We start from the raw sequence: 13,559 nt of genomic DNA on the forward strand, positions 1-13,559 counted from the left end.
CAGGAGAAGGTGGGAGCAGAGGATGCCATCATCTATATGCTACACCGATCCCTCACCCACCTGGACAGAGGCAGTGGTGCTGTAAGAATTATGTTTTTGGACTTCTCTAGCGCCTTCAACACCATCCAACCTCTACTCCTTAGAGACAAGCTGACTGAGATGGGAGTAGGCTCACACCTGGTGGCATGGATTTTGGACTATCTTACAGACAGACCTCAATATGTGCGTCTTGGGAACTGCAGGTCTGACATTGTGTTCAGCAATACAGGGCGCCAGGGACTGTACTTTCTCCGGTCCTGTTCAATCTATATACATCAGACTTCCAATATGACTCGGAGTCCTGCCACGTGCAAAAGTTCGCTGATGACACTGCTATTGTGGGCTGCATCAGGAGTGAGCAGGAGGAGTACAGGAAGCTAATCAAAGACTTTGTTAAATGGTGCAACTCAAACCACTTACATCTTAACACCAGCAAAACCAAGGAGCTGGTGGTGGATTTTAGGAGGCCCAGGCCCCTCATGGACCCTGTGATCATCAAAGGTGACTGTGCAGAGTGTGCAGACCTATAAACACCTGGGAGTGCAGCTGGATGACAAATTGGACTGGACTGCCAATACTGATGCTCTATGTACGAAAGATCAGAGAAGACTATACTTTCTGAGAAGGTTGGCATCCTTCAACTTCTGCAGTAAGATACTGCAGATGTTCTACCAGTCGGTTGTGGCGAGTGCCCTCTTCTACGCGGTGGTGTGCTGGGGAGGCAGCATAAAGATGAAAGACACCTCACGCCTGGACAAACTTGTTAAGAAGGCAGGCTTTATTGTAGGAGTAAAGTAGGACAGTTTAACATCTGTAGCAGAGCGACGGGCACTAAGCAAACTCCTGTCAATCATGAAGAATGCACTGCATCCTCTGAACAGTGTCATCTCCAGACAGAGGAGTAGCTTCAGTGACAGACTTTTGTCTGTCTTGCTCCACTGACAGACTGAGGAGATCGTTCCTCCCCCACACTATGCGACTCTTCAATTCCACCCGGGGAAGTAAATGCTAACATTACTCAGTTATTGTCTGCTTTTTTTATTTTTATTTTTTTCATTTTTATTACTATTTAATTTAATATTGTTTCTTTGTATCAGTATACTGCTGCTGGATTATGTGAATTTCCCCTTGGGAATAATAAAGTATCTATCTATCTATCTATCTATCTATCTATCTATCTATCTATCTATCTATCTATCTATCTATCTATCTATCTATCTATCTATCTATCTATCTATCTATCTATCTATCTATCTATCTATCTATCTATCTATCTTAATCAGACTTTCTTGTCTGCCATCTGCAGGTCACGGAGCTCCTTAGCTCTGGTCGCTCTGGATAGACGTGACACTTCCTTTAGGGATTTCAAGTTCTTAGAGCTCAGGGACCTAAAGAGACAGAGTCAGTTGCCCTCATTTGGGTGTTTTCTCTGTACTTTGGTGAAAGAAAAGGATAAGACAGTTAGCCACAGTGCCCCCTCAGGGCCAAGCATGGCATCACATACCTGTAATGAACTTGGAGGGTGTGCCTCTGGTGAGCATGCATGACAATAAACCAATATAACCTTACAGTGCCACTCTTCAGCCAAATCTGTACCCTAAATTACCTCAAACACTTATCATTTTCCCTAAAAATGAGCTTCCTTAACAAAATCAGTCAAATACTCTCTAAAGAGAAGCAACATTAAATATCATAGCAAGGCTAAGGGAGTTCATGGTTTAAACAAATATAAATGATCTTTGGGCAGTGCCTGATTTATCTTAAACTAAAACACCCACTTCTCACTTCTCACTACCTTAGAGTTTTGTTGATGTCTGGCCCCCAGTATTCTCCTTGGTACAAATCAAGACCGATGTCTGCCAATAAATGTGTCTCAAGCTACAAATATCCAAAGAACCTTCCCTCACTGAGACTCTGTTATTTAAAGGTGGACCATGAAGACCGCCTGGTGCAATGGGTTTGTAATCAGAAATCACATCTGGGTAGTCAGAAGTACAGAAATGTATCAGAATGTTTCTCCTGTCCCCTGACTACTCTGCTCCTGGATTATCCCATAAGAGCTGCATGATCCATGAAGTATGACCAACATACAGTAGGCTGTTGCATTTTGCTTCTGCCTTCCACCATTTTGAGGAACTTTGATATCATTTTGACTAAATAAGGATCTTCTAGTGCACAGACACAGGTGTGGTATCCAGTTAAGGGTAGAATCCTTTGATGTCCTACACAAACAGACAAGATCAATGGTCTATCATCCAGAAGAGACCTTTATTACTGTTATTCATATTGTATATTTGTCTGACACCTGTATTACAACAACAGAAATAATGAAGAAGTTTTTTATTTTTTAACAAGTAAAGACAAAGCCTGTAACGGAGCCATCAGCTTATTCCTCAGTGAGATGGCACAAGTTATGCAAAGCTCAAGGGGAATAGAAATCTGAACAAGCTCACGTGAACACAGAAAGGAGATTTATTGAAGCCATTTATTGTTATAAGTCTAAATACCAAAATTATTTATCAAAATGCAGGCCCGAGGGTCATATACAGGCAGTTTAGAGAACAACAATAAATCAGAATAAGTGAAAAAACAAACCAACTACAAAACTCAGGAAAATAAAATAAGAAAAAACAAAAGAAAGAATCAAAAACTGAAGCTCAGAGGATGGCTGTCTCAGGGGTTAATAATCCACCACGCTTGAGGAAACGTCTCCTGTGAGCTTCTTTGTTTCTTTCCCATGCCAACCCATCAAGTGACCGCTACATTAAATTCATAGACAGGAGCGTCTGGAGGAAAGTTGTGATGTCTGCTTATTTGAAATGTTTCCTTTTGTTTTATGGCTTATTAAGGCATTTTAATGTGATGATTTAATTTGGCCGTGATGCCATATTTTTTGTCAATGGGTGCCAACATTTTGTGGTTTTGTTGCCTAATCTCATTATTCTGCTGGTTGAGCAGCGCACACTGAAAGTCACTGTCAGTGACACAATCGCCACAGTGAAATTTAGGCTGCCCTCACACTTTTGTGTTCATCAAAGATTACAAGACCTTGTTAGTTAGTAACTGCTTTATTTTTAATATTGCATATCTTGATCTTTTTTCTTTTTCCTTCATGGCCTACTGATTCCACATCCCGAGGCAGAACTAAAATGACATCCAAAACGTGGGACTGGCTGTAGTTGTGGTGGCTCGTAGCCCATTCCTTACCAGTTAAAGGAGGCTTGAAGCTCCGCTCAGTTCTTGACAATAACTCTGGGGTTTGAACGAGAAAGGTCTGGCTGAAGACCACCAGTGATAGGTCTCTCTCTGGCTGCTCACGTCAGAGGACCCTGTGATGTCATTCAGGGGCCTGAGGCTGGAGGTGCAAAGCAGAATGCGCTGGCAAAGAGCTACTTTGAAAACATGCCATTCATTGGGTGCACAGGGCTAAAATACTGGCGTCATGGATAAAAGTATAAGTTCATGTAAAGGCAGATTATAAATAAATAAATAACTTAATATGTAAGTGCAGCTATATTTTGCTATATATAGATGACTAGCAAAATACCCGCGCTTCGCAGCGGAGAAGTAGTGTGTTAAAGAAGCAATGAAAAAGAAAAGGAAACATTTTGAAAATAACGTAACATGATTGTCAATGTAATTTTTTTGTCACTGTTGTGAGTGATGAGTGTATATATATATGAATATATATATTTATACACACACACATAAACATATATATACATATCTATACATACACACATACATACACACACACACATATATACACACAAATACATATATATATATATACATACACACACACATATATAAACATATATACATATACATACATATCTACATATATACACACACAGCTATTTCGTATCAGTGCAATACGCTGCTTGTTAAAACGGATAACTCCCGCTCTTACGTGCAAGTCTGCGTGGATATTATGAACTATCGTATTTGTTCAAGTTCTATTTAAATTTTAAATAGAAGGAATTTTTATTTAGTCGACAGAAATATCTTTGGTAGGAATGGTAAAAACAGACAGGAATATTGTTCCTGAATAAATCAACTCAAACCTTAAACAACTTATAATATTTTGCTCTCCATAAAAATATATCCTGTCTAAATTATACAAGTTAGAAATAAAGTAAACGTTAAAAGAACAAACATTCACATTTCTTTACTCTTATGTAATTTTATATAAAAATAAACTTAGATTTTAAATATCCCAAAAGATTTTGCTCTCCATAAAAATATATCCTGTCAAAATTATACAAATTCAAATATGAACATGCTGCATAACAAAACCTAGAAATATAAATAAAATGTGTTCCTTTCAGCAATAACAAATCAAATCATTCAGTTGTCTTTGCTCATATGTCATTTTAGAGCTGGACGCCTGGCATCTTTTTGGCACAAGTTCGTTTCTGTTTGGTGTGAGGTTCTGTGTTGTGGAGATTCTCAGGATGGATTGCAGGTGCTCATCAGTGAGGCGACTCCTGTGTGCTGTTTTGTTAGTCTTTATCACTGAGAAGAGCTTCTCACACAGATATGTGCTACCAAACATGCACAAGGTTCGAGCCACATGTAGACGGACTTTTTGTTCTTCAAAGTCACCAAAGCGCCGTGCAAACTCAGTGCGCTCAGTTTATCAGCAAAGTGCGATTTGGGAACACCGTAGTGACGACTTGGTTTAACATTACTTGGCAACAGGGAAAGTGGGGCAAGGTGCACTGGTGCATTTGTGTCTCCCATAAAAGCAGCTTCACTTGAAATCACTTTGTGATTGTGCACGGGTAAAACGTCCGCTGAAGTGTCAGATTCTTATTTAATTCTTCTGCTTTCTGTATCTTCTGCATTGCATTCAGGTTACCCTGATGTTTTGTCTCATAGTGCCGTCTTAGATTAAATTCTGTAATTACAGCCACATTAGCTCCACAAATGAGACACACGGGTTCAGTAAACATATACTCAGCCTCCCATCGGTTTTAAAGGCTCTATTTTCAGAATCAACTTTTCTCTTCAGCATCGGTGAGCTAGCTTCGCAATAACTTGCAGCATCATAAGCTAGACTTGATTAACGCGTAAGTGTTCAGCAAGGCAGCTGAAGCGCTGCATTATGGGATCTGTAGTTTATTGTGTTACCAGCGCTTCATATACCGGGCCATTAATAACAATAATACAGTATATAAAATGATCTCGGGCGGATATAATTACACGCCGGGCGGATGTGGCCCTGCCCTTGAGTTTGACACATATGGACTAAATAGAACTTGAAAAGATATATTTTTCAAATGTGATCGCGCAATTCAGATAGAGTTGACGCGCACTACAGCCTGCATGCCTCAATAAGTCATCCTCCCTCGCTCTTACTTTTTACCGTTCATCTAATGAATACACTGAGTATGGCTTTACCAAAACAATCATTGATGGCAATAAAGTATCCATTATTCGAGTATGTAGATCGGGATATATATATATACATATATATATACCCGTATGCAGCGAGAAATAGTGTGTTAAAAAGCTAGAAAAGAAAAGGGAACATTTTAAAAATAACGTAACATGACTGTCAATATACAGTATTTGTTTTGTGAGTGTTACTGAGTGTTGCTGTCATCAAGGATTTGATTATCATTATTTCTTTCAATCAGGTTCGTATTTGTAGGATGTGTTGTGTTCAAGTTACATTCCGTGTTTGTCAATCGTTGTAAAGATGACAGGTTTCATTCATCGATTCGTTTCTTACTGCATCAATAAACAGCTCGTCTTCTTCTTTATCTGAGACCTGACACACTGCATGCACGGTTTTTTACACTGTCTTCCTTTAGCGGGACATTGACTTTTTCCACCGTGTGCTTTGTTTCCACAGTAGCTGGATTTATGAATATGCTTATCAGACGCTTCATATTTTTGCTGCCTTTTCAATTGTGTAATTTTTTTGTTCAGCTCTTTGGAACTGTTGCTTTTATCTGTGCACTGCGCCAGTTCACGTGAGCCTTCGGTGTACATGCATGAAGTTCCCAGCTGTGCTGGTGCCATCTCGTGCTATGTCCATGGCTGTATTTAATGTTACCTTAGTCCTGGCACTTAAAACTTTCTCGCAGTTTCGCTGAGTTTGTGCCAAACACCACCCTGACCATCTCATCTTCCTCTGCATAAGCACAGTCCTTCACCCGTGAATATTTACCCGTGGCAGTTTGCTATTGGATTGCCGCTGATGGACGGCCTTATATGGGTAGGCACTAAATTACAAACGCCAGCGGCAGCCTGTCTATGAACTTAATTTAAAGTGTAGGGTTTACATCGTGCTTTGTTTCAAGTAGCAGAACTCATGAATATGGTTGTATATGTCACTTTCGCTTCGCTTCTTATTGTTTCGCTGCCTTCTCAATTATATAATGCATGTTTTCTTCAGCGCTTTTTGGGCCTCTTCCTGGTTTTCTACATACTGCGTGATTACGTGGAAGGCGTGATGATGTCACACGAAACTCCGCCCCCACGGGTTTCAAGCTCATCTCCATTACAGTAAATGGAGAAAAACAGCTTCCAGTTATGACCATTACGCGTAGAATTTCGATATGAAACCTGCCCAACTTTTGTAAGGAAGCTGTAAGGAATAACCCTACCAAATTTCAGCCTTCTACCTACACGGGAAGTTGGAGAATTAGTGATGAGTCAGTCAGTCAGTCAGTGATTGAGTCAGTGAGGGCTTTGCCGTTTATTAGTATAGATTAGAAGGACACTTGAAACATCGAGGAGGTGTTGGGGTGCCAGCTTGGTTACCTCATTTAATCCAAATGTAAATAATCTTAAACAAAAAGAATATTCGATAAAATATACAGATAATGTAAGCTAAAGAAAGGAGAGCCTTCTTGACTTCTATAATGAAAATCATCTCCGTAGTGTGGGTTGTCTTCGGGAGCTCCATGTTGCTCACAGTTCTGATCAGATATGAGACGCCATTCTCTGGGGTGTCAACTCTTTTATAGTCCTCCGGCCATTAGGGGGCAGCATCAATTGCCCTCAGGGGGCGTCTTCTTACTTCAGTGGGTGACTAAACAGACGACAATGTTAGTGACTTGCACCCCCTCTTGCCCTGTAGTGGTGTCGCTTACCTCCGATAAACCTGGACGGTGATCCTCTGACAAGCATACGTGACTTCTAATATCATAAATTAACCTGGGAATTACATTAATGGCAAAGATATTTTACCATTTCTACATTTTAATCATAGCATAAACCTTCATAAACTAGTTATAAAGCATGTGTGTGTGACCAGTTAATATTTAAAACTCTCATGTTAAATATGCTTTTATACATACTAAGATGTAGAGGCTAACACACATCATAATTAGCAGTTAAGCATAACAATGGGTTTGGTAAAGTAATAATCTCCTCTCATATCTCAGGAAGCCTAACATTTATAACTGCACATTCCCACTCTTACGAGCTGCTCCTCTTGTGCCATCCCCATCGTGTAGCACAGCTAGGATCGCTGATCTTCCTCCATACTGACATGCTCTCTCCCAGCGATCCACCAAAATTCATCCTCATCTTCTGCCTGGGACTCCTGTTTATGTGGTCCTCTGCATTCTGGAATCTTCCCAGCCTTGATGGATGAAGTGCAGACCTTCGTGAAACTTGTGAATGCAGAGCCTGCGTCTCTGTGTGTCAGATCACTTGTCAAACAGGCATTCAGCCCGTCCATCTTCAGGTCAGTTAGCTAAGAGCTACAATGCTGTATTATGTCCGTGCGATAATCCCAAGTTAATATCTGAAACTTCTCTAATATAAGATATGCTGTGTTTATTTCTGTGATGCTATGCTGTGGTCTTACATGAAAAAATGGCAGTAATCACTGCATATTTAACTTTAGTTAACATGAGAGTTCTTTTAGAATAGTGGATTATTTATTTTTTTATTTTATTTTTTTTATTAATTTTATTGCACTCCATACAAAGCAATCAAGTTTTTACAAAAAGAAAAATAGAGTTAAGAACAGATCGATCCCCATCCTTGAGAGAGAGAGCAAGCCAAACGGCATAAAAATTTTACAGCTTTTAAACATACCTAAATTAATAAATTCTCTGTGCTTCATGAACTTATTTTAAAATATTACTGATTAGATCCTGCCATGTTTTGAAAAACGTCTGTACGGATCCTCTGAGTATTTGATTTTTTCCAATTTCAAATAATATAACACATCAGTTTCCCTCTGACTTAAAAGAGGAGAGTTTGGATTCTTCCAGTTTATCAGAATAAGTCTGCGTGCCAACAGTGTAGTGAATGCAATCACAATTTGTTTGTCCTTCTCCACTTTAAGCCCCTCTGGAAAAACCCCAAACACAGCTGTTAATGGGTTAGGAGGGATTGTGAGTCCAAGGCTATCTGAAAGGTAATTAAAAATTTTTGTTCAGAATGATGTTAATTTGGTGCAGGCCCAGAACATGTGACCTAGTGAGGCTGGAACTAGTTTGCAGCGTTCACAGGTTGGATCCTGCCCTGGATACATTTTGGAGAGTTTTAGTCGAGACAGATGTGCTCGATAAATAATTTTAAGTTGTATAATTGTATGCTTTGCGCATATGGAGCTCAAGTGAATTCTCTGCATTGCTACTTTCCATTCCTCTTCTGATATATTAATTGAGAGATCTTTTTCCCAGTGTCCTCTTGGATCTTTGAAAGGGAGGGATTGTAAAATGATTTTATATATTGCAGAGATGGATTAGATTATACGTACTTTATTTATTTGTGTCCAAGGAGAAATTAACATTTTACAGAAGGTCAAAAAAATATATATATATATATATATATATATATATATATATATATATATATATATATATATATATATATATATATATATAAAAGCAATCAACAACCCACCTTTCCCATTCTTTATTTATTTAAATATTTGTCTTACTGTTATCTGTCTTGTGTCGTCTCCTGACTCCATTCCCTCTCTTTAAACTGCTGTCGCCCGGTGTCCACATTACAGCCTCCTCCATCCTAATTTATGTTTTACTTGTACAGACCTGTGGAGTTTTGCAGATGAGTGCATTTCTCTGTGTTTTTATGTCATTTTATTTATTTATCAAGTAATGTGCACTAAATTTGATGAAACAATAACAAAAATAAGCATTACACAAAATGCTTGACTGGACTCTTTAATTTGTCTCTCAGTAGATGTCACTAATGTTAAAGATGAAGACAGTAGAGAGAAATTGCAGGGATTTAAATATTTTTTAGGAAGGATAGACAGAACAGAAAAGGAGGTGGGGTTGCTGTTTATGCCAAACAGGGTTTAAATGTGAGTCAACTTCAGTTGGATGATGAGCCTCATCTTAGTGAGGACATCTGGCTTTGCCTGGAAAATATTAGGGAAAGAGGTCTTATTTTAGGAGTGTGATATAAACCACCCAATTCAGACAGTAATTTCAACACACATCTTTTTAGTAATATCAAAAACGCAAGTTTACACAGGGATATTATAGTCGTGGGGGACTTTAACTATCCAGATATTAACTGGGATAACCTTGCAGATGGAGGAGCACAAGAGCAGGAGTTTTTAGAAGTAATCAACAAGGATACACTGGGATAAGCTGTTAAGTGTGGAGACAGTCGAGGAGCAGTGGAACAAGTTTAAGGCGATAGATAGATAGATAGATAGATAGATAGATAGATAGATAGATAGATAGATAGATAGATAGATAGATAGATAGATAGATAGATAGATAGATAGATAGATAGATAGATAGATACTTTATTAATCCCAAGGGGAAATTCACAGAAGACCCCAAGAGATTCTTTCACTATTTTAGTAGTAAAAGATCAGTTAAGGAGGAGGTCAAGTTCATCAGAAATAGTAAAGGGGAATTAAAAGATACAGACAATGAAATAGCGGAAGCCCTAAACTTGCATTTTTCTGAGGTGTTTACAAGTGAGCAAGTGGATAACCTCAGAGCAGTAACAGGGACTACTAAGGAGGTACTGAGGGATATGGAAATTATAGAAGGAGAAGAGCTGCTCAGATTAAATAAGATGAAATCAAACAAATCACCAGGCCCAGATAATATTTATCCTCATGTTCTTAACACTAGCATTACCAGAGCCTACAAAAAAACTCGTACATCCGCCCCACCTTAAATCGCTTCTTAAATCCCTCCACACTTCTCTCTTTGCTGTGGTTTCTATTACACACCTGAAAGAAAGAGACAATATATGTGAAAACACCATCACACTAATGCAATATCATTTGAAAACGAACAGCGTCAGATCGAGTGTGAATTTATGCAGGAACTGGAAATTCTCTGATGTGGGACCTTCCCCCAGGGAAGAAAGGACAGTGTCAGGTGCTCATTTAGTGTAATAGGAGCCATAGCACAGACAGGTGTGTACACTGCAACAAGTACACGTGTCGTAAATGTAAGAAGGACGGTCCTTGGGTGTGTGGGAACTGTTAATATTTGAATGTGATGATTTTATATAGCACGGAATGGAAATCAGCACATCTTAGCATTGCACCATGCAAGCTGTCGTATCAATCGCCTACTGTAACTTGCTTTCTTTTTTCTTCAGTTATACAGGTAGTCTTGAATAAAAGTGCACTTATTTTGTTATACTTTTACACCAACATATGTTCCTGTGATTCAGCATGCTCAAAAAATACATGTGTAATGCCACGAAAAGTGCACGCAGACACTTCATTGCGCAAACATTGGTACAAGAATGCAGTTACAAGTACACTGCAGAGCTATAGCACGTCTTTATGTGAAAACAGCCGTGTCAGATGGGGTTGTATGGATTGATTCTGAACACGACTGAGAGAATGAAAAGTGAATTAAAAAAAAAAAACAAAGTTAACCTTTACAAGGATCATAAATGACCTTGGCTGTTACAGACTGAAATCAAATGTATGCTTTTATTCTAAAATAGTAAGACTAAAAGCAGTTTAACTTCTCAAAACGGAGTAGTGCAGGTTCAAACTCGCGACCGTTTGGTTCCCAGTCAGTAACTGATTCTATTGAACCACGGAGGCAGTTACAATAAACGGCTGTCAATGTCGCATGTTAAAGCGGCTTTTTGTTTCTGCAGTTATATTTTTGAATAAAGGCGCAATTGTTGTGTTATATTTGAACCTTTTGTGAAAATGTTTCTTTGATATTTGGACTTCAGGCTTCATACATTATATAGTTTATACCTACATTTTGTCATCTATTACTAGAATATAAAAAACGTTTCTGTTTTAACAATGTGTTTACACAGATTACTGTAGAAACAGAACAGACATGAAATGTGTGTGTTCCAAATAACGATCTATTATTTCACTCTAAAACTCCACTTCACTCCCAGATACTCAATCAAGGCATGAGCTGAGAGAACTTCGTACACGTTCTAAATTGGTGGGGGGATGGAATAGCCGACTGCTTCTAGCTTCTCTTTATCAGCACATTTAGAGGACAAAGGAGGCTGGCGGAGAGGTGTGAAGGGATTTAAGAAGCGATTTAAGGTGGGACGGATTTACGAGTTTTTTCGTAGGCTCTGGTAATTCTAGAGTTAAGGAGGCTATTGAGTACATATATAAACCCTTGACAAATATTTTTAGGAAGTCACTACACACTGGAGAGATTCCGAAGGACTGGAAAATGGCAAATATCATCCCATTATATAAAAAGGGTGACAGGGCAGATCCAAGCAACTATAGACCAGTAAGCTTAATGAGCATCACAGGAAAATTAATGGAAGGAATTATTAAGGATAAGATTGAGCAACACATGGCAAGGACAGGAGTTATTCTGAACAGTCAGCATGGGGTCAGACGAGGGAGGTCGTGTTTTACTAACATGTTGGAATTCTATGAGGTTGCAACAAAAGCATACGATCAAAGTGGACCTTATGATATTATTTATTTGGACTTTCAGAGAGCATTTGATAAGGTGCCACATGAGAGGTTGGGCATCAAGTTAAAAGAAGTGGGAGTTCAGGGTGATGTTTTTAGATGGGTGCAGAATTGGCTCAGACACAGGAAGCAGATGGTGATGGTGCAAGGAACCTCATCAGAACTGGCCGATGTTAAGAGTGGTGACCAGCAGGGGGCAGTGCTGGGGCCACTGCTATTTTTAATATATATAAATGATTTAGATAGGAATATAAGTAACAAGCTGGTTAAGTTTGCAGATGATACCAAGAAACATGGATTAGCAGATCATTTGGAATCCGTTATATCATCACAGAAGGACTTGGATAGCATACAGGCTTGGGCAGATTTGTGGCAGATGAAATTTAATGGCAGTAAATGTAAAGTATAACACATAGGAAGTAAAAATGTTAGGTTTAAATACACAATGGGAGGTCAGAAAATCGAGAGTACATCTTATGAGAAGGATTTAGGAGTCATAGTGGATTTTAAGCTATCAACTTCCCAACAGTGTTAAGAAGCCATTAAGAAGGCTAACAGAATGTCAAGTTATATAGCGCCTTGATGTGTGGAGTACAAGTCACAGGAGGTTCTGTTCAAGCTTTATAACACACTGGTGAGGCCTCATCTGGAGTACTGGGTGCAGGTTTAGTCTCCAGGCTAAAAAAAGGACATAGCAGTGCTAGAAAAAGTCCAAAGAAGAGCGACTAGGCTGATTCAGGGCTACAGGGGTTGAATTATGAGGAAAGATTAAAAGAGCTAAGCCTTTACAGTTTAAGCAAAAGAAGATTAAGAGGTGACAATGACTGAAGTGTTTAAAATTATGCAGGGAATTAGTCCAGTGGATCGAGACTTGTATTTTAAAATGAGTTCATCAAGAACACGGGGACACAGTTGGAAACTTGTTAAGGGTAAATTTCGCACAAACATTAGGAAGTTTTTCTTTACACAAAGAACGATAGACATTTGGAATAAGCAACCAAGTAGTGTGGTAGACAGTAAGACGTTAGGGACTTTCAAAACTCGACTTGATGTTTTCTTGGAGGAAACAAGTAGGTAGGACTGGCAAGCTTTGTTGGGGTGAATGGCCCGTTCTCGTCTAGAGTGTTCTAATGTTCTAATAAGAAATTTATAAAATGAGAGGAGACCCTTCAGTCCACCAGGTCTGTTTGTTTAGTTAATATCTAAGCTGTCCCAACATCTCATCCTGATTTTTCTTAAAGGTTGTTGAGGTTTCTGCTTCAGTTTCATGTCTCTGTAGTTTGTTTCCGAGTCCCACAGAGTTCCTGGCTTCAGTTTTAAGTGCACTTCCGCTTAATTTCCCCCGATGTCCTCGAGTATGTGATTCACTCTTCTAAATTCTGTTGGATTTACTTTGTCAATGCCTTTGATGATTTTAAAAACCCGGATGAGGTCTCCACATGATGCCCTCTGCTCAGACTAAACAGGTTTAATTCTCTGAGTCTGTCACAGAAGGACATGTCCTTAAATCCCACAATGCACCTGGCTGCTCTCCTCTGCACAGCTTTATGTGCTGCTATGACTTTCTTGTACTGCAGTGACCAGAACTGCACACAACACTCCAGATGTGGTCTCACTAGTGCATTAT

This window comes from Polypterus senegalus, chromosome 8 (genome assembly GCF_016835505.1).
Source record: "Polypterus senegalus isolate Bchr_013 chromosome 8, ASM1683550v1, whole genome shotgun sequence".
In the NCBI taxonomy this organism is placed as follows: domain Eukaryota; kingdom Metazoa; phylum Chordata; class Cladistia; order Polypteriformes; family Polypteridae; genus Polypterus; species Polypterus senegalus.